General features: G+C 45.1%; 1 long non-coding RNA gene across 1 annotated transcript; it reads left to right on the top strand.

Moving 5' to 3' along the window:
• Positions 1 to 728: 728 nt before the first annotated feature.
• LOC125944093 (uncharacterized) lies at positions 729 to 1,495 on the top strand. The gene is made up of 2 exons (XR_007466119.1): positions 729 to 835; positions 1,074 to 1,495. It is a non-coding gene; the product is annotated as an uncharacterized LOC125944093 (long non-coding RNA).
• Positions 1,496 to 22,884: the final 21,389 nt, after the last annotated feature.

Raw genomic sequence — 22,884 nt, 5'->3', positions numbered from 1 at the left:
GACCTTCTCCAGTGAAGCACCTCGCCGGGCAACATCCGCAGGGTGGTCAGACGCCGCTTGCGACGACGGCTCAAAGCCTCCCGCTCCCGCGCAACGCTCAGAGAAGACTGCCCGGCCTCGCTCTTATCCATGGAAAAACTTGCACAAAAAGCGCCTGCTCCCTCCGTCCTCAACAGCGCGCCTCGAAAAGGAAAAAAAAAAAAAATTGTATACCGTAAATTCACAAAGTCGACGCATACATTACAAAGCGTTGACAATTGTCGCATTCTATAGAACCGCCGCGTTAAGGCCACAATAAAAATGTGCATGTTTGGGGTGCACATCGCGGCTTCGTGGTACTGCTGCTTAACGAAGGACTGGTAAGACAGTCCTGCACCTTCTTATGTCCCTCTTTATTTCTTCGGATTGCAATTTTTGAGAAGGTTTTATTGGTGCACAGTATAGTCTGAGCATTGATTTTTTAAAATTTCCTTGTGTTTCTTCTCAAAACAGATCGCCTTGTTGCCGATGTGCTTATACTTGAATTATTACTTCAAAACTCGTTTGTACTGTTCTTGCTGGCCCACAAGGGCCGCTATAATTAAACCAACAAAGATCCACGAAGTTTTGTTTTTATGCGCCGTAATGTGTGTTCGTGAAGTTTAATTCCATGTTTTCTCTTTCAGCTTGCCTTCGAAAGTGAGTCAGGATTTTCAAACACTGTCGAGGATAATCTAAAACGCCTCAGGAAATCCTAGAAGCAGCGGCGACACTGGTATCCTTAGCGGAGCCATCGTACACGGGCGTCGACACATACCTACGGCCAAGGCTCGCAAAAAGCGCCCTAATTTTAGCGGTCAGTAAAATGTTTTGTCACAACCGAAGTTTCAGAGGCAATCCAAAATACCTTCATTCTGCTAACACTACTCACTCAGTTTTAAACCGTGTGTAACGATTTAACGCCGCAATCGCAATGCGAGGCTTGTCGATGAAATAATTTTTATGAATTACTAGTTCCCCAGGTAGTGAAATTTGTCAACGGATCACTCGATCATGCAGGTAACGCTTTATTTTGTTAATTTTATCTTTGCCAGGTTTCACCTGCGGACATCATTGGCCCGTGCATTGTATGGGGCGAGGTGAAGCAGCTGGTATTCGGCAAAAAGCCCAGAGATATCGTGAAGCTGCAACCAGACACATCACTGGAAAAAGCCCTCGTGCTTTGTTTGTGTGTGCATTACGTAAAGGACATTACGTATCCGGCTGCTTTCGGGCTTCGTTCAAGCAGTGGTAAGATGTGCCGGCATCGACGAAATTTCATGGGCGCAAGAAAGACTACGCGATTTTTTGACGGAACTACACTTCGTTAAGTACATAGCAAAGTTCAAGTGCTGCGTTAAAGCGACATCAGGAGTTCATCTGGAGCCTATCTTATCATTTCTGTGCTTTTTTTCTCCGATTGTTCTATATAGGGAAGCGTTCTTGTAAGTTATTGTGAATAAAAAGTTTCACTCAAGTTTAAAATTTGTTTGAACTTCTCGTTCTATTTTGTTCCTCAGCTTTGATTCGAAACGTAAAGCCTCACAGCAATCCTCACAAAATTCCCCACCTAATTTGTTTGCCAAACGTATATATAGGTGATGGCGCCGACGTGCATTCGTTGGAAGCCTAATTGTAGGATTCGCTAGATGCACTTGTGCGAGATGCTTTATGAAAGTTTGTCTTGCACTGCCTTCAACGGCGCTTGCGTTTGTCACAACCGAAGTTTTAGAGGCAATCCAAAACGCCTTCATTCTGCTAACACTACTCAGTTTTGAGCCGTGTATAACGAAGATTTAACGCCGCAATGGCAATGCGAGGCTTATCGATCCGTGACTGGCTACTTTCCTAACGCTTATTGAAGGTGAAAGTTGTATTTTTACTTACTTGATACGGCATTGTCCTGCTCTGTAAGATGCCTTTCTGACCATCAGAAATCACTTAAAAAAGAAATCTGAAAAAAGATAGTATTTGTTGTGCCGTATTTATGGGCTTGGCGGTTGCTTGGAGAGTTTATATGCCCGCCATAAGATAGCTAATTACAAAAATCAACTTTCAATTTTCATCTTGCACATGTGCAAACTAGAACACTGCACTGCGATAGCGTATTATAACATGAGCTTGCTAGCTGAACTATAAATACGGAATGCGGTTTATTCCGTATTCCCTAACGATCTTTTGTTATCGTTTCACACTTTTAATATTTCAGTCTCAGATGATTTAACATAAAAGGCATGCGTTGTCGGTGTTTTCTTTCATGACATTTGTTTGTGGGCTGTGATTCACAAAATTCCGAGGAACAACTTTGTAAACAATGTAATACAAGGTATGAGCAACTTTAGTGATAGAAGAACTTTTAATGCCGTATCCCTACCTTTCCACTATTGTCGTGATTAGAACGATGTTCACCATTCTTGCTGCAGAGAGCACCTGCACGAACGCGCCCACATCAACAACATGTGGATCTTATGTTGTTCACAAATGCAATGTTCAACCTAAAGGTGCCACACCTGAAGTCCAATTGAAAAAAAAAATAATTGGATCAACACCTTATATGACTGTCCAGTGACCGTAACGGCTGCCGACACCCTGCGTACATATGCTTTATGCGTCCGCGTGCAGATGTAATTTAAGCCTTAAGTCACATATAAAAAATTGTCGCAGTTTCACCTGAAAGGTGAAGCATCAATTGCGATAGCACATTTGTAGAGAGCTATACGGAGTAATGATGGTAGCTTTATCAGCTGTATAAACTTGGACATGCAGCAGCACCGGCAACACGCAGAACTGTTGTCGACGCCGTCGGCGTTTTGCTCGCGTTCGCACAAAATGCGTGCGGCGTTGGTGACTGTTGCCGGAGCCTCTGATATAAATAGGCACTTGGTGCCGCAGCTACACGTCGCCTCCCTTCCCTCCCCCTCCTCCCCCCTCCCACATGGCCTCTCGCGCGTCGGAAGAAAGAGCGTTAATTTGCACTACATATATGGTGATTGTAAAGGAGGAAACAGACGCCTACTTCTGCAGCCCTTAAGCGAGCGCGGCGCAGAACGCGCGTTTGTTCTCCGCCGTGCGTTCACTCCCCGTGAAAGCGCGCGTTCCTCGCGCCCTTTCACTCGCAGATACAGCGTTCGGCGGCGCGCAGCGACGGATTTCATATCCATTGACGTCATACGGAACCTCACGGCGACGGCGACGGCAGAAATCTGCTTTTGAGTGTCCATATAATTGATATCGCAATAAAAGTTGGAGAACTCTTAAGCTTCGCCTTTAAGAGTGGAACGCGATAGCATTCAAATATCCCAGACTGCTTCTCACACTTCCCGGCAACTGCGGCACATGTAACCGTAATGTTTACCGGGAAACGCTGGCGGCGAACGCTATGCACGAAGACAAGCTGTCTGGTAGAAACGCGGCCTCCTGAATGAGCCGATCTTTGGTATTGTTTTGCACTTGTAATATTTCAGTCTCAGAAGATTTAACATGAAAGGCATGCGCTGTCGGTGTTTTCTTTCATGACATTTGTTTGCGGGCTGTCATTCACAAAATTCCGAGGAACAACTTTGTAAACAATTTAAGTCAAGGTATGAGCAACTTTAGTGATAGAAGAACTTTTAATGCCGTATAGAATGTACACGGCACTTTTCGCTCGCAGGATGCCAACGCCGGCCAGCCAAGTCTTTTGCTGCTAGGAAGGAACTACACCCTGACAGCAGGTGCCTTACAATCCAGACCTCGTTCGCGCAAGGTCCCTAGATAAAACTTGTTTTATCTAGGGACCTTACGTTCACCTGATTAAGAGCGCCGCCAGTGGCGTTGCAGGCGCCTCTTCTTAATGGAGCATGGTACGAGACGTTGCCCAGTGAAATTTTACGTAAAGCTAGCTTAACGTTTACTGTCCATTGCACTAATACTCGCGCGTACACATCAGCAGGAACGCTAGTGAGTAGTACGCATGCGCACAATGCGTACCCACTAGCCTAAAGTACGCACTTTAACGTGCACCTAAATCTAAGTACACGGGTGTTTTCGCATTTCGCCCCCATCGAAATGCGGCCGCCGTGGCCTTTCGAGCATCAATATAATAGCATTAAATATACGGAGATCAAACGTATAATTGTATGACACGAAGCTTGTTTAAGTTAGCGAGGTAGCACGACTTGACACGGGCAGTCGGGTTGCCAATAGCTGTTTGTTGTCTACGTCGCCGTGGACGAAGGCAATAATGATACTTGTCCAGAAAACAATGCTTATTGGAGTTGTATGCAAATAGCACGACAACTATGTAAATACATTTAGGGCTCATACCTATCGCGTGAAAAAAAAGTTCATTTTGTATCAATTTTTTGAGACTGGCCAAGAATGCATGAAGCCTGGTCCACACCCAGTTGTACATATACCTATATTACCGCAGTTCTGTGCCACTTCCCGTTGAAACTTCAGTGACCCAGATTGCATACTTGGCTAGTATACACCGGCCAGCAACAAGTTGTCTGCTCAGGCACACACCAAGTGCCACAGGTTGATTGCCCATTACAGCGAAGCTGTTAGCCCCTCGTTGGTCGGCATTCTTCTTGTCCGCATCCGTGGGCAAAAATGTTTCCGCACGCATTTCCCGTTAAAAATTACTGTTCCGCAAGCTGCCGCGGCGACGGCAAGAAAAGTTGGTCAAAATTTGTGCTCACAAGCGGAACACCTGGACAGTTTTAATGCGATTATCATTATTTGGGAGTTTCACCGAGTTTGCGGCACGTCTCTATCTGTGCATGAATGTGTCCGAGCCTATCCTTTCACGCCAACTTGGGTCATGGGTAGTGTATGGTCAAATAGGTAAAGCATCGGGCTGCTATGTAGGGTTCTAAACCAACGGTCGGACCAACTTGCGTCTCCGTGTAGACAGCACTGGACATGTGCCTCTCTTCAATGAACCGGTATGACGCCAACTTGGGTAACTGGGTATGAGAGACTTGACACGTGGTGCATTTCATTGAACGCCTTCGACGCCAATTTCAGTCACATGGTATGTGCCTCTCTTGAATGAACATTTTTGAGGGAAACTCGGTTCTCTGGCTGTGTACCACTGGGCGTGCGCCATTCCTCTTAAAAAATCCTTAAAATTTTTCTCGGTGCTGGGTGGAATCGAACCCGTGTCATAGATATATATTAGGACTTCGCGGCAGGGCCGCTAAATACAGCAGCGTGTCCAGATGAATGTGCGAGAGAGGAGCCATGACTGGCGAAATACGGCATGGGTGTCTCTACATTGCTCCAATGCTAATCGCATTAACGTCAACATTTAATGAAAGATTGGTTGCGCCAGAATTCGTTTTATATTGTGTTTTCTTAGAATAAATAGGAACTAGGCAACACAGAATGTGTTGCCTAGTTCGTATTGCCTAGTGCGTGTAGAACGTGTTGAACGTGTTGAGAACGTTGAGGTGCTCAACAGCACCTCGACGTATTCCTCAAGGCTTTTCCCAATTTCGTATCTTGGCGCACTGGGTAGTTCAAACGCTATCATAACTGCCGTCTGTTCTGTTCAAAACGCCTGTTCTTAGTTGGTCGACAGTAGAAGAAGTCGTTCGTTTCTTCGACGCTTCGTGCCTGCGGCCGTTAGGCCTGTCGGGTTAGGCCTAACGCCGGCCGCGTTTCCGTGACGCCCTTCTCCGTTTGGCACTTACAAATTAAACGTAGAACAACGTTCGTACCCATATTATTTTTTTAAGGCGTCACTTCCGACCGAGGACACAGAAAAGAGATTGGGGCATGTCCCAATTTCTGTGTCCTGTGTCGGTAGCGCTGTTTTTTAAATAGTATGAAAAACCACCGACTCGCCCAATTAGTGCTCTTCTTCAGCTCGAACCCAGTTCAGTGTTTTCATAATCGCGGTGTCAATTATGTTCCTATTTTTTGTTGTTTTCTTTAACAAATGCCTTCTCCGTAACACTGACGCTTCAGTGGTACTTAGCAGCAATCTAAAACATCGAAAGCAGTTAATATTTCCCTTCAGAGTCATTTTCAGATATTTCATGGTGATTCGATGCGCCAGATGACAACGAAACCTACGTAAGGCTTCTTCCTTACTGCAACCATATAATACCCCTTGCAGTTTCTGTTTTCACCGCGACCATAACAGAGGGCTTAAATTGGTCTGCCGTGTACAAAGAAGATGGTGTGAAATAAATGACATTACACTTACCGGCCCAGTCGGCGGCTTCGTGCCGAGCGCTTCCAATTTTGGTGGCTGGTTGCTTAGCGAATACCACGCGCCCACGAGACACCTCGTTTTCCCTTTATAATGATAATGATGATTGTAGCCAAAAAAAAAAAAAAAAGAACACCGCATATCCACGGGGTGAATGATGATGAGTGGGCGAAGCTCCGGAGGGAATCATCGGTAAACCGTGAATCTTCCGTGTAATTCGCCCAGTCTCGCCGCACTAAATCGAACGATTGACTTCCACCAATGACACGCGCCATATGTGACGTCATTCCTATTTTATAACAGCGCCCTTCATTATAATTGCACCATCTCCCGCTTAAGGGGACGCTAGCACAAACGCGTTAGAAACGTGCAGTACTTTAAGGGGAAGAGGCCACAGCGTCTTACGCAGCCGTTTACACATGCCGGAACGTGCACCGCGTTTGCCGACGCCATCAGCGTTTATGAATACGGGGGTAAGGCGGAGAGGCCACGGCGTCTTACACCAGCTTCTTGCACGGGCCGTAACGCACTAGCACAAACGCGTTAGAAACGCGCAGTCTTTCGTTAATGTTGGGTATTTATTGCCATCTAGGTGCGTCTGTCTACGTGCGCTTCGTGGCGTAGTGGTTAGCGCCACGCGTTCAGAAACGAGGGGTCCCTGGTTCGATTCCGCTACGGCCACAACTCTCGGAATTTTTTTTTCTCATAAAAGTAGACGTGGCTACCTACTACGACGACTACTACTACAGAGGAGGGACAGACCCACACCCTAAGGAGCTTCGCCCCTAAAATTCTACTGATATCCTATCGACCTGCGAAACCTTGGTGGTGCAGGCTGGGCATCCTCTCTATGCCCTTCTCACATACTGATATCCTATCGGTTGTAAGCCTAGAATTGAGTGTTATTACCAGTGATATCACCAAAATTGTCGAGATCAGTGTGCATTACGAGAACAATAATATGCAAATTTAAAGGAAACAAGTAATAAGCAAAATAAATGAACAGCCGGTACAGAAATGAAACAAAAAAAAAAGAATAATTAGTCGAAATGGGAAATATATGTGGTAAATTCCTTGGAAGGATGGGGGAGCAAATATTTGAATTTCGTAATTTCGTATTTCGTAAAGAAATAATAGGTAAACCGAAGCAGAGTGATAGAAAGAGAGTAAAATTCCGTGCTAATATTTTTTCGTTTCCAGAGGGAATGGTAGACGGCCGAGGAAGATTTATATATATTGTACTGTAAAAAAAGTAGCAGTGGGGATGTGGCTACGAGATAGAGAACGACGACGAGAGTGATCAAGCTTGTTTAGGTGCTCGGTCGGCTGTGCTACCTCTCGCTGCTCCATCGTTCTAGTCGCGAACGCTTACTTCGCAAAGTGCTTCGTGACAATATATTTATATATTGTGGGCATTTATTTTGCACTTCTTCATCATCTGCACATTATCATCATCATGCGTCTGCCCTTCATCTTCATCGCGGTGCGGGCGCATCATCAGCGTGGGCTGCAAGGTCGACCCACATAGGTCGCGAAGCTTCGGGCGAATAGCGGTTCAGAACCAATGGTCACCGACATTAGCTAGGGGGGTTATGGGAGCTGCGATTGAAGCGCGACTGTGGCTGTGTTCCAATTCTTTCCAACGTCGTAGACAGTCTACTTTGGCGTCTACGAAGACAGCCAAGAGAGCTTCGAGGACAAGTATAATTCAACGCGTTTCGAGCCGTCTGGAAGACGCTTCTGCGACGTGACGCCACCTCGCGGCGACAAAAACAAATGTTGAGAAAAGCACACATTAGTTCTGTATTTTAAGTATTTTCGCCTGCGAACCTATGAAAAACAAAAGGCAAAAAAAAATGCCAGCGGCAGGGCATATCTGCCATTCGTTGTGTTGTAAACCGCGGCCGCTGCACTTGAAGCTGAGTTTTTTGCACACACAAACATTTCGTCGGCCGTCTTTGAGCAGGTTCATTTCTTCACTTGTCTACAAATACTCATTTTTCACCTGTAGAACAGGCGAAATTTTCATTCGCATCCTATTTGCTTGGAACGTGTGTAAGTTTGGCCAATGCCTCCAGAGGAGGCATTGGTTTGGCTCGCTGTCTCTTCCGGATTATATCAACGGCCGACATGCCGTTGGAGCCTCGCTTGTTCTTTTTCTAGGAATTTTCGTCAATATGTAAAGCACAGCGTCGGGTAGCAACGAAGGAACAGTGTCACTCATTAGCCGCACATACGCCATCGGAATCTGCACAATCTTCCTGCCGGTTATACGCTCGATGACATGATTTTTGAAGTGGCGCTGGCACATGGCTAATGCGGTTGAAACATTTTTTCAGCACTGCGAAAGGCAAGCTCACGTTTCTCGGAAAGTTCTGGGTCTCAGAGCATCGAAACCAATGATTCCTTCGCGAGTGGCTTGCATGTTTGTAGCCGAACTTACAATTCGGCGCAAAGCAAGTGGTGCCCCTCGAGCTTGTTTTCTTCTATGCAGAAACACTTTCACTCTGCCCCGGAGTCTGACGAGCTTGGTATTCACGAATATCACCCACAGTATTCACTTCGCTCCTTAAACGTCTAAGGAAATTACAGGAACTCTGAGAACTATCGTGACTGCGAGCGCAGCGCTCCGTGCCGTGAGCGTGTTAACAGACGATATAAATAACCGCTTTTGAAAATTACTTATTACAACAAGAAACATCCCACTGTTAAGCACTCTCTTAACATATTTTAACAATTTTCTTTCAGATTTTACTGTGAAAACTTATTTTAAATATAACAGGCACGCAATAACAACACTCTCAGTAGCAGACGACGCGCGCTTCGCGGCAAACCTCTGACCGCAGCGCCACTCCTGGTGTCATGATGCGGAGAAGCAGTGAACTACGCCGGTCGGCACACCTACCGTAGCCGGGGTACGGTTAGGACCCTAGTACGGTAGCCGGGGTGTGCGGAGCCAACATTGCGCTGTTGTTGCCAGATTTGGTCCAACGCGCCTCTCGGGCAGCAGCGCTTCGCTTTCAGCGGTTCATATTATCGAAAATCGACACATTTCATCGTGCTTTAGATAAAAGATGAGATGGTGCGTGTATTATGCGTACGAAGCAGTAGAGCTAAGAACTATCGGGAAAATTTTACAGGCGCCTAATTGCATGTTGCGAAACCAGCGACTGCAGGACGGGCGCTCGAGCGGCCGTCGTTTCGTTTATTTTCCTTCCCGAAAAGTTTTGTGCTCGTTGGGACGCTATGCTAGGAGTATGTTAAATGGCTTAACAACGTTCATAGCAACGTTACTCGTATTTTAAACATTTTATATGTCGCAGGCCTACGTGAATCTCAGGTTTATTTCCATTGAGTGTTTTACCCTCGTAGCTATTCAACGCGTTGCGAAAAACGCGAGCAGCTCTTCCTCGGTCTTTCTAGGCTTGCTAGATTGAATAACAGCGCCCCCCCCCCGGCTAGCTCCGTTGCCGCTCATCATTCCAGCGCAGAATTTCAGTTCTCTTCTGTCGTCGTAATGGGGAGGCCGCTTTTGCGGGGGTATGAGCCATTGCGTAAGGGGGTATGTCCGTCTTATGTAACGGACATATTTATTAACAGAGGCGACACGCGAATGTTTGTGCGTACTTATCGTCACGATGACCACCGATAAGGACATTGAATATGTTCGTACTTTTGTTCAAAATTCTGCGTCACCTCTGTGTCCGGCGCTTAAACAGCTTCGCTGGACATCCACCTTCAGAGTGCAATGGCTGATTAATTTTGTTTCTGCTAACTTCGGTGCACTGTGACTGGCACTGTGACGAGCAAACGATGAAGCTACATCAACAAGAGCCAACAATGCTTACTCACTACTACATTCCTTAGAACATAATTTTTTGTCTCAAACGTACACGGCAGCGTTTCACAACTGGACGGTTGCAGAAAGAAACAAGCTGAATGCCCTCATACGCAAGGCGTACAAATTTGCGTTGGGACTTGCGCCCGGAGTGAGCACCACCAGGCTCCTAGAACTAGGCTTGCACAACAGGCGCGAGGAACTCGTGGAGCCGCAACAAGTGTCCCAACTCGAGCGCCTATCCAAGACCCGCCCGGGCAGGCACGTGCTCGAAAAGCTCGGTATTACATACCACACGCAGCACGGCATCAAAGTGGAAATGCCAAGAACCATGCGCGAGCAACTATACATGCCCCCATTACTCGCAACATGCATCCCCAACACCACACGGGGAGACGTAAGGCCAGGGCACAACACACGAACCAAAGTTACTCCGACGACAAGGAGGCAGTCTTCGCCGACGCAGCCCGTTATCGAGACAGGAAGAGTTTCGTGGCGGCAGTTACTAGCCACCAAGGTAACCACCTCAAGAGCGTCACCGTGAACACGACATATGCCGAAACGGCAGAGGAAGCGGCCATAGCACTGGCCCTCACACAAACCAAGGCTACATACGTGATCTGCGATTCGCAAACGGCAATTCACAATTTTTCAAATGGGCGCATATCTCAAGAGGCGTATCACATATTCAAGCGACATCCCATACACCAGGGAGAGACCGACGTCGATAACCGAAGGCACTTGCTATGGATCCCGGCACACACTGAACTGAGCACCCCCAACGAAGTGGCTCACCGCGTTGCTCGAGGCCTCACTCATCGAGCATCATCGGAGGAAGAGCCCCCGCGGGGTACTGCAAACGTCTGGGCGTGGGAGGATCGTTTGACCAGGTTCCACGACATCACGACGCACTACCAGTTACAGAGACGCGTGTACCCATTCCCTCACGCTAGGCTAGACAGGGCGCAAGCAGTACACTACAGGCAATTACAAACTGATTCTTACATAAACCCAAGACTCATGCACGCCATGTATCCAGACATGTACACTACAAACAGATGCACATCCTGTGGCAAGGTTTCCACACTTAATCACATGTTATGGGAATGTCAGGACATAACAAACAATTCGGGCAGCGCCGACACCTCCGTCTCTTCCACCGCCAGCCTCCGCGCGCGTTGGAAGACCGCACAGCTCAGCTCGAACCTGACAGTACAGCTCTGGGCCGTCCAGCGAGCCGAGGAAGCCGCTTCGAGACAAGGTGTCGGAACCGCGTCTGCGGCGAGTGCCCAGACCCACTAAAAATACGCCGGACTCAAATCTTATCGATTTGATAATAAAGTTTATGTTCTTCTTCTCAAACCAGGCAGCCACGAAGAAATCGGAGACGAAGAGTGCGAAGAATACTATTGCGTCTGTTATATCATTGTATGCGTGCATGCCAGCTCCCGATAGGTGGGCGTCAGAGATTCTCTCGAATGTCTGCTTACAGGCTGCATCCTATGACCACCATCGACAGGCTTTCTGCAGGCATGCTGCTGCATCCTGCGGCTACACAGGCTGCGCCGACTTCCTGGGGAAAGGGTGTACCAATTGCCCGCTGGGAGGTGACAAGGGGTGACAAAGTCTGTCCCCTGTCTTCACGTATTCTGCCTCCCTGATGACCCATGATCTGTGTGATTTGGGAAAATGAATTTGTCATGAAGGTTTCAATAGAAAATTTTTAATGCGCTAAAAAAAACAAGCCCGCAAAATAAGGATTGTCTCCAAGAGAAACCATTCATGCCGATGTCGATCAATCTAGTTAATAAAAACTCGGCATAAAATTTTGAAGGTGTGCGGCTGCGCTATGCAGCCGCACACCTTGAATGTCGAATCCGATGAGTCGAAGAGCCGATGTCACGAAGTAGAGGAAGTCGTTGGCCAGAACTGCAGATAATAAGAGAAAAGGCATGGCGTCAACAAGGTGAGCATTCTAAAATTGACGCTTGTATGAAGGTCATAATTAAGAGGGGCCATTCATTATATAGTCAATCAATCTCGAGTGCTAGATGATCCTTATAAAAACCTCACAAGATATGTTTTATGCAAATAGATGGTTTAATTGGAGACAAAATTACGAATGAAAGGCGCTCACAATATTTTCTCCAACTCATGTTGTTTGTGCCTGGCTCAAATGAAATTCACAGGCGGCATTGGGGATCTCAATTCGAGATTTGCCTGTCACTGTTGCGTGCTTGCGTCACACAGCAACTTTGGGAAAAGGTGATGCGTCTGCAATTAATAAGGTACTCTCATACAAGCGTGTAGCTATATAAGATTTCATGTGATTGTGCAAAATTTCATTGATGTACCTTTATTAGTTTTCCTAATAATGCGGCCGAAATCAAGCAATATTTAGAATTCTGGTTTTACTTTTGCCGATTTTTGCGGGAAGGTAGTAAAGCTACGAAGCTGCGGTTTAAAACTAATAAAATTACATGAATGAAATTTTGCGTCCGAAATGGAAATTGCTTGAATTCTAATTTATCCAAAATTTAACTTCCTTGAGCTTGTAGTTACCGGGCTGTTTACAACAGATGGTTGCGATATCTGGCAATCTTCAAAAGCAAATTATCCAAAAAGTAAAAATTCAAAATTATTTTGCTGCGTCTAGGAAACAGATAAACATGCCCTGAAGCTACAGAGCAAGCTGCAATGCAGTAAATGCGGTAGTTCCTTCTAAATATGGTCACAACTGAGACACAGTTCGCAAAAACCATGTATCTCATGCTTGTTCTTGAACATTTATTTCTAAATCAACTTATTCAATATTTTTTATATTATATATTGTTAGGATCTACAAGAACTAAGCTTTTTATGATATATACGCCAACTTTATATCCTAAGTAGAAGAGCCCCCACAGTTGCTCCAAAAGTACTGAAAACGGGGGACTCGTGCCGCCGGAGTGGGACCGCCGCCTTAAAGGTGAGTGCACGCGCGTTTGACGAGTGCGCATATCTTGTGGCGTGTCTGAGCTGAAGGCGATCATGCTATGAATAGCGAGAGACCGTGGCGGGGATGGCACACCCGTTCCTGCGGCCTCCTCTTTTCCAACAGCTCCTGCCGACTCCCCATGCTTCCATGGGTGAATGTTCCCTCCCCCTCGGTGTCGTCCCAACCTTCTCCGACATACTCTGTTCAGCTCCCACTGCCTCACAATTATGATTTATTAGTATCCCCTTCGAAAAGGGCGGTAACACATAGCCACCTAGCGTGCTTGAGATTATCAGGTAATGTGTACATATTTATCGGTCCAGCATTTTACCTACATCTTCTTAATGTTACCTTTGTTCCTTAAAACCTGCCTCATATTCATTGATGTGCAGAAATCGCGATGGCCGTGGAGGCTGCGTAGCTATATATCATAATCAAAAGCTGTTTAACATTTCAAGAAGAGTCTGGAAACGTGCTTGGTGCATTATTCAGTTGGATAGTACCTCATTGCTAATAGGGCCGATTTACAGACACCCTCAAGCGCCTGAGGAATACGTATATACAGCAATATGAATAATTATATAAAGCTGTTATTAACTGCTGCTTCTAATTAAACTGGGATAGACTGGGATAAGTTGCATCGGCAACAGAGATGCAAAGAAATGTGGACACCTGTTTGATATAATGTTCAGTTTTTCTTTATCGTAGATCGTTAAAGAACCTACGCGTGTCCAAGAAGATGCCCACTCAATACTTGATCTTCCTTTAGTATCGCAGTCGATAACGCACCATATACACATTGAAGAAGGGATTTCCGTTCATAAAACGCTGGTTCTAACATTTTTCACTCTGAGCATGAGCGCTAGCAGTAAGGTCGAACCATCTCGAATAGCTTTCAAAGAATATAGACCAGCTAATGATGAGAGCGTTATTGATCACTTAGAAGAAACCATGGATAGTTCCTCTTCTCAGTCCTGCGGAGGTGTGTTAGAGGTCTTTGGGTAAAACTAAAAAAGGGTATAATGCATTGCAAAAATTATTTCGTACTAACAAAATGCAAAAGAACTGAGCGCTGAACACCGTGGATCACGCGGAGCATAATTCGCCTAAAACAAGATTTGAGAAGACCACGAACAAAAAGGATAAATTCTGCATAGATAAGAGAGCTCATATGCAAATTCAAGCTAAAAAGCTGCAATGGACGGTTTCCTTTAAAATACGTTAACGAATTTCATGAGGAATCGACCGCAAGACGTTTGGCGCTACTTATTGAAGCCAGAAGGCATGAGCAGTAAAATAGAAGTGGCACGTTTGGTAATAGAAGACATGCGCATTGTAACAAATACATTTAGCACCTAGTATTTCCAGTCCGCGCGTAGATATTTTCATGCACTCGCCGACCTCAAGTGCGCCCGTGGTAATCGCTGACGCCCGGATGGGCAAAGTTGTGATAACAGAGTCAGGCATTTTAAACTTGCTTTTGCAAATAGACACCAACAAGGCGTCGAGGGCCGATAATATATATTAAATTTATTTTTGAAACGATACGCGCAGCAACTGTCTCCCTTTTGTATAGATTGTATTTTCCGAATCGCTTAATACAGCTTCATTTCCCAATGATTGGGTACGCGCCAAAGTAATCAACATTTATAAAGAAAACGATAAATTATACGTGGAAACATATAGACCAATATCACTAACAAGTTGCTGCTGTAAATTTATGGAACATACAGTAAATAAAGCACTCGTGACCTTCTTTGAAGAAAAAAAGTACTATATCATTTGCAACACGGTTTCAGAAAAGGTCTGTCAACTAGAACACAATTAGCAGTTATAACATATCACTTCGCATCAATATTTGCCTCCAAATTCCAAGGTGATGCCATTTTAGTTAATTTTTCGAAGGCTTATAGTCGTGTCGTGCGCTGTAAACTAACTGATAAGATAAGGTGTGTCGGAATTGAACACAATATCGTAGAATGGATACCAGCCTATCCGTCAAACCGAACTCAGTCTATTGCCATAAGTAAATATGACTTTGACCAACTAGAAGTTTATTCAGGGGTGCCACAGAGCTCCGTATTAGGGCCATTACTATTTCTTATATACGATAATGACATGACTGGTTGCGCAGAAAATGGAGTAAAATTGCGGCTCTTCGCTGATCACTTGGTAATTTACAATTGCATGAGTGGAATCGATGACCAGCTTAGATTAAATACTACACTAAACAGTATAGGCCGCTGGAGTGACCTGTGGGTAATGGAAAATAATCTTATAAAAACAAAATATGTAACCATAACTCATAGAAAGACGATCTTCAAGTTCAATTATAGATTAACGGGTAACGATTTAATACAAATTGACACAGTAAAATATTTGAGCGTAACATTTACAAATGCGTTTAAATTGAATACTTATATAGATATCGCATGTACGAAGGCGTTTCGGCCACTCGGTTTCTTGCGAAGAAAATTAACTGTGTGAAACTACCAGCATATAAAACTTTGGTAAGGCCGTTTCTTGAGTATGAGAGCATAGTGTGGAACCCGAACCAGAAAGAACAGGCACAGAAACTAGAAAGTATCCAAAATAAAGCATTGCAACTTATATACTCGAAGTATTCTCGACACAAGAGCATAAGTGCTGTTAGAAACCAAGCAGCACGGCATACCCGTGCTCGTCGGCGTCGTGTGGCTGTCATTAAGTTTCATTTTATGCTATATCATGAGAATATTAATATAAGTACGCGGGATAACATGCAGCCACCACATCGACATTCCACCAGAATCTGCCATAATAAGCATACCAGACAGTATCTCACACAATGCGACACGTTCAAGTATGCATTTTTTTCTTGTTGTTCTTGGGCTGTAGAAGTCTGGAATGCATTGCCAAAGGAAATTATTGAATCAGATTCTGTGGATGCCTTTTTAGCAAAATTGAAGTTATGTTTTTGCTGCGTATTAGAGCATTTTACCGAGTAGTTCACAATATAATGCGTCGGATGAATGCTTGGACAATGTTACACGTGCAATTGTATGCTACTTTATGATTTGAGATGTAATTAATGCAATGTTGTGAAAAGTGGTATTTTATTGCATCCCCTTAACTGCAATGATAGCATACGATTGATATTGTAATTTTTGTGAGCGTCTTTTGGTATTCCTTCTTGATTCATGGAAAACAAAGTAAGTTTCTTGTCGTCTTGAACACAAGTGTTGTATTATGACAGTTTTCTTTATGAATTTTCTTCCTTAAATTCTTTTTTCCTGTTATTCGCATGCTCATGTTCATTTTCACAATCCACTTCCTGTTTTGGCCTGCATGTGCAAAGGCTCACAGTGTTGTTAAATAATTTCTAAATGAAGAATCTACGTGTACGCTGTAAAATTACGTATAACTGTAACGGATTTGGTTTAATAATGGTTCTCTGCTTTTAAGATGACGCATTCTTTGCGAACCTTCTACTAATTGCCCGACCATGGCTACTGGCTCGCTTGATGCTGCAGCTGTCTTGTTGAATAGCGCGGCCGCAGGAGTGCACTACCATCTTTACTTCGCTAACGGTACGGGCTGCTGGTTTTGTTTTCTACGCAATTACTTAGTGATAAAACAAATGATACCTAAATATCGTAATTGCTACAAATATACGTCATCTAGAGCACATGCTCTTTTGTTAAAGCAAACTTTTGCATCTTTTTTATGACTACTTTCCTTTCCGTTAGGTAGGCACAATATGGTAAAGTGTCTCAATTTCGCTGGAATGCCGGGAATTTGCGGGATGATAATTGCGCTCTGTGCGTACATGGGCAGCTTTTCAGTGTAGCACGGCAGAGAACCTTTTCGTGTAAAAAAACTGTCAACCCGGCTTCCCGCTTGTGCGAGGAAGCAGTGCCGCTCTCAAATAGGCGGCAAAAAAAAAAAAAAAAGACTAATTCTGTTCATGTAATTGACGATTTCGGTCACAAGTATGACACCTGAAACTTAATCGATGTGGCTACTAGATTCATGCCGTTGTCGGGTGGGCCTTTCGCGGCGAAAGGTTAGCTTTCTCTGCGATGTTTGATGTCAGAAACTTTCATGCGCGCATGCTCGATGCTTGTCGCTAGCAGGAATTTCACGCCGCTACCAAGTTAAACATTTCATCAGGGCGATGCAACCAAGGTGCAACCGCCGTGGCTTTCATGGAGTGCGTTTACGACTTTTGCGTCTTTTGCATACACCACAGCAACCAAGTGGTGTGTGCGATAGGCTTTTTTTGTTTCAATGTAGGGTGCGAAACGCTGTAACAAGTAACACGATCGAGAGGTTGCGCGGAAGAGGATGCGAAGGTGCTGATAACTACATTAGAATCCATAACAGTTACCACTGCAAAACATTCGCATGACAGAGGAAGAAGGCCTATCTGAGGATAACCAATTACAGCAGGGATCACTTTGATATTCCCTGCCTCCTTACCTAGTGACACTCAGGCATTACGGGAAACTCAGCTAAAAAAAAAAAAAAAGAGTTAGTAGTTGATTCATTAAGTTGCCTTGAATCGGAGTGCTATAGAACCACTCCATTCATCCTCGATGGGGACTTCAACGTGGATTTAGTTACGGAATCTTGGCTAATAAAAAAAAAAGAGACATCCTGTGCTTCAAAGCCAGCGCTAATGCAGCTCCACTAACGTGAAACCTGGGGAAATGCGAAACAGCGATGCGCCAGCGTTGTCGCTCGATGCGCGCCTGCAACTCCATGGCACAAGGGAAGTTCCGGAGCGCGCCAACTCCTTCTCTCTTGCCACACGGCGCGCACTGATTATTTGCTGTAGTAGCGTTGAAGTGAGGAGGAATCGTCACTTGTGGGGTGGTGGCGCCCTCTCTTGCCCAGAGCTGGTACAAGAATGGCGTTTGAGAAACAATTTTCACGAGTTTCTGGTAATGCGCATAATGCTTTATTATTCCTATCTTTTAGATTATTCTGAATCTTGTTGGTTTATTTGAACCGGTTTTGATCAATTCTGCACTAGTTTTGACCCTGTTTTGACCCTGACGACAGCAGATCACATTACAAGATTTTCACGATTTTCTGCTAATTAATGCTCTTACGGCTTCATTATTCCCATCTTTTACATTATTCTGAATCATGCTAATTTATTATGAACAGGTTTTGATAAATTCTGCACTTGTTCTGACATTGTTTTTGCGCGTGACCACGACGACGTGAGATCACATTACACGCCGACAGGGCCCCTAAAGTGTTTCGCACTTAAAAGAAAGAAAGTCATCCGAAACCTCCATTGCTCCACCCCAATGCATCGTGCATCCTGTTGCGAGTCTAGGTCTCTGCCGTTGCCGTCAACACTCTAAAGGAAGCTCTAGCTCGGGGCCAACTCCAATGCCCCTATATTAAAATGCATACATAACGCAGAAATTCCTTCTTGAGAGCCGCTGGTATGATCAGAGTAGAAGTCATTGAATTTTTGAGAGATTGTTAAATTCTAGCAACTGATGCAAGTTGAATTTCGGTTAAAGACCCCAAATTCTTTACAGAAATAAAAAAAAATTCGCAAATTGGAAGAAAAAGATTGAAGCACGAAGTTTACGAATCCGTACGTAACTTTAGACGAAAACCAGACATCAGTTTCGTAAATGCATCTATTCGAGCATCTCAACCGAACAAATTTGGTTTATGCTCGTTTACGTAAATTCTTTAGAATGTTAACGAGTGTGTCGCAAATGTCCTACTCACGAATTAGTGGTATATGTTATACGTCTGTCGATTTTGTAGCAGAGGGGCCCGTTTTTTTTAATCATATCAGTAGTAAAAAAGCAAATACCCCAGAAAGTGGATGGGGAAACGGCGCCGCGGTAGTTCAATGGTAAGAGCATCGCTCGCGTAATGCGAAGGCGTGGGATCGTTCCCCACCTGCGACCAGTTGTTTTTCCGTCCATTTTCATTTCCATAAATTTGTCATTTCTTTAATTCAGTATAAGTACAAGCAATTTCCCCTATGTTGTCCTTGGTGTCTATGTTTGCTGACTTCTTACTATTGTTACTATTAAAAATTGGGCCCCTCGGTTCCCTTTCTTTGCGTTCATTACATAACGAGCGCTGGAATCCGGCAGCATTGATGCCTTCAGGTAGCATATGTGGGTTTATTGACCAATTGCCTTCACCCAAAAAGATCAGGTACTCGTGACGCCTGCGGCAGAAAGGATGTTCCACATCCGCTGCCTAGGTTTGTGAGTGGTGGCGCTGGCTAACACTCCCAGGGTTAATTCTAGTTGTAAGACATAAATACGACAGAAAGTGGATGGGAAAACGGCGCCGCGGTAGCTCAATGGTGGGAGCATCGCCCGCGTAATGCGAAGACGTAGGTTCGTTCCACACCTGCCGCCAGTTATTTTTTCATCTATTTTCATGATTTATCATTTCTTTAATTCAATTAGTAAGTACAAGTAAGTTCCTCTATGTTGTCCTTGGTGTCACTGTTTGTTCGCTTCTTATGATATATAGGTACGCTTGAAACACCACAGTCTCGCTTGATCACAGCTACGCGTAGAACATTGATAACGTTAAAATTAAAAATTAAATTATGGGGTTTTACGTCCCAAAACCACGAGCTGATTATGAGGCACGCTGTAGTGGGGGACTCCGGAAATTTGGACCACCTGGGGTTCTTTAACGTACACCTAAATCTACGTACACGGGTGTTTTCGCATTTCTCCCCCATCGAAATGCGGCCGCTGTGGCCGGGATTCGATCCCGCGACCTCATGCTCAGCAGCCCAACACACATTGATAACATTAGGCTTAATAATGTACTGCTCATTCCTTTCTTGCACTCACCTTAAATGCTTATAAGATGCATGTATAAAGTTGTACTTGCCTTTCATTTTCTTTTCCTTTTTTGAATTGTGCGATCAATCTGTTTATTGTAAGTATAATTGATTTTCACACGTGTCTTTAAAATGTTCTGTACTGTCATACTGCTGCTGGTGCTGTATTGGTGGCACGGCCCAGTCAGGCAATGTATTGCCTTTAACCGTGCCCCCTAGGACAATTATTATATTGTACTAAATACATCAATAAAGAAAGAAAGAAAGAACTACAGAAGGGAACGCATATGAAAGTATATCTTACCCATGCACACGAAGAGTATCGCGATCGACACGGCCGGCGATGTACGACTGAAAAAATGTGAACAAGTTGCGTCATGATAGAAAAGCAAAACATTTTCCTCCTTTTAAAGGGTCCCTGAAACGGTTCGGACAAGTTTTGTAGACGCGTAGGGTACAGCTACAGTAAAACATTCGCGTCACAATTTAAGTGAAGCGTCTTATATTAAGAGAGCTACAAACGATTACAAGTTATCCTCCTCCCTAGTCATGCATTTCCTCCTCAACTCGTTCGCCGAGTGATCGGAGCTAAGCTCCGCCTTCGCTGGCTCTAAGTAATGTTGTGACGTGTGGTCATCTACTTCCGGCTGTGTTGGAGCCAGCGCGCGAAGGCTCTCCAACCACTCCGCTAGCCGCCCGGCCGTCGATCCCCAGCGAGAGCGATCAAGCTGCGTGCGTTGCGAGCGTTTTGTCGCAGCGCCGAGCGTGCCCAGTATTCCGGTAACCACAGGCGAGCTGGGTGTTTTGACCGATAGGCAGAGGCGTAAACTGAAGCCCCTCCATACAGTGTGATGAAGGACCTTTAGCGTAGACGTACGTGAGCAACCTGATCGGAATAAAATCCCTATATAAGAAAAGTACCGCCATCCTTTGACAAATGCCGCTTCGCTCTCTCCTGTGTTATCCTGTATCTCCGATTGGACGATGATAGCGCGCGCTTTTCACTTCTTTATATTTTCTTTTTTTCTGCCTCAGAGCCATGTTGAAAGTCCTCTGCGCAGCCGCAGTCGCCGGCGGCGGCGGCGGCGCGCGCCCGGCCTGAAAGCTTCAACGTGGACTTTCTAGGTGCGCCACCATCGACTTGGCTTTCGCAAGCAAAAAGTAAAGAAAAAGCAAGCGCTTTAGGAGAGGAGGCGGCGGAGGAAAGAGTAGATGGCGGTACTTTTCTTATATAGGGACTTTAGATCGGAATGCATGGTCCAGCCATCTGGTGGCGCAGAGGTTAACCAGCTAAATGCAGAGCTATTATTCCTGTAACCAAGTGTAAAATATTTTAAACACACAAAAAGACAACGTGTTCAAGATTACGCTCCTGCCAAAAAATTGAGCCAGCAGCAAAGTAGAAAAAACGTGGTTACTGCTATATTAGCTGTGTGTTTGGTTGAGCTTTGTGCCGCCAGGTGGCTGCACCGTGCAAGCAGTTCACGTTCGCGCCTCCGTTCATAACGTAAAACGTGGTAAAACGGCCAGTACACTTGCGCTTGCGTTTACCTGAATACCGCACACGCAGAACTCTATTGTAGCAATACTTCGACGTGAAGTGCATGGCCGCCAACGACTAGATGCTGGCGTCGTTTGGATACCGACAGTTTGATGCCCTGCAGCCACTCCGCTCGTCTGCTGCCTTGCAGCGGGGCGGCACAGTGTCGCAGCCTGACATGTCGCCGATCGCTACGTTTGCAGCCCACAACGCAACAAGGGCGAACCATGGTGCTCGCGAAAAGAAAGAACAAGACCAACACTGACGGCGCAGCTCTCGTCAACACCGAACACGTTTTAACACAAGCAGACGACACTTGATGTGGGCCGGAAGTACTAAACTATTACGAACAACATTTGTTCACCATAATGTTGGAAAAATTATCGATGGCGCGCCGTGCGCAGCTAATCGGATAGCTGGACCTACTGACGCGTTATGGTCAGATCGCGTCACTTGGTCACAAAACTCAGCCGGTTGGCGTGCTGCGATCGGTAGCGATGTGCCTTTTTAAGACCTTATAATAAATTACACGCTTTACGTGGAACGCTTCGATGCGTCAATTAATGATCAGAAGGACCTACTCTAACGACTCAGTAGGTTTGCACAAAATCGTTTCAGGGTCCCTTAAAAGGCGTTGTGGATTGCACGTACTTATTATGCGAGACTAAATAAGAGGACTGGTGTCGACTGTCACTCTGCAAAGATCACCGAGTGACACTGACCTCCTGACAAGACGTAAACAGGGCTTTAAAAGCTCTGCTCAAAAAATAAAATTCTTTTTATTTGGAAGTTTCCCGTGTTTATCATTGTCAAACAACTAGCAGTAATCGGATGGATCGCTCTGCCTCTGATTAATTTTTAGATCTGAGAAGTTACACAGAGCCGGAAATGTTGCTACGGATCAGCACCAGTGATGAGAAAGGGGCCAAGAGGTTCTGTGATTGGCGGCGACAATTTTTGAGCTGACGCGAGCAGTCGCTTTTAGGTCAGTTGGTATTTGGTTGTCTAGTTTATGTATACTGTCTCTCGTCTGCATTTTTCCACGCAACAACTTTGCGGAAGTAGCGTTGTTTGTGCTCGTCACGGAGCTACTCAGGGGAACCTACCTTTCCTCAAATTTAGACGCGGTTGAGAAGCGTGCGACAAATTGAAGGGCCGCCATGGGGCTACCTGCACCTGCAAGAACGCATCACCATCAACAACATGTGGATCTTATCTTGTTCACAAATTCAATGTTTAAACTAAAGGTGCCACACCTAATGTCTAATTGAAAACATAACTGAGTCAACACCTATATGACTGTCCTGTGACCGTAACGGCTGTCGATACCCTGCGTACAAATGCTTTATGCGTCCGCCTGCAGGTGTAATTTGAGCCTTATACGACACACATGCAAATTTGGAGGATGCTTAAGCTTCGCCTTTGAGAGTGGAACGTGATAGCATTCAAAGATCCCCGACTGCTTCTCACGCTTCCCGGC

The sequence above is a fragment of the Dermacentor silvarum genome, chromosome 3 (assembly GCF_013339745.2).
Source record: "Dermacentor silvarum isolate Dsil-2018 chromosome 3, BIME_Dsil_1.4, whole genome shotgun sequence".
NCBI lineage: Eukaryota > Metazoa > Arthropoda > Arachnida > Ixodida > Ixodidae > Dermacentor > Dermacentor silvarum.
The sequence above is the reverse complement of the archived record's forward strand: the minus strand, read 5'-3'. Positions and strand labels throughout refer to the sequence as shown.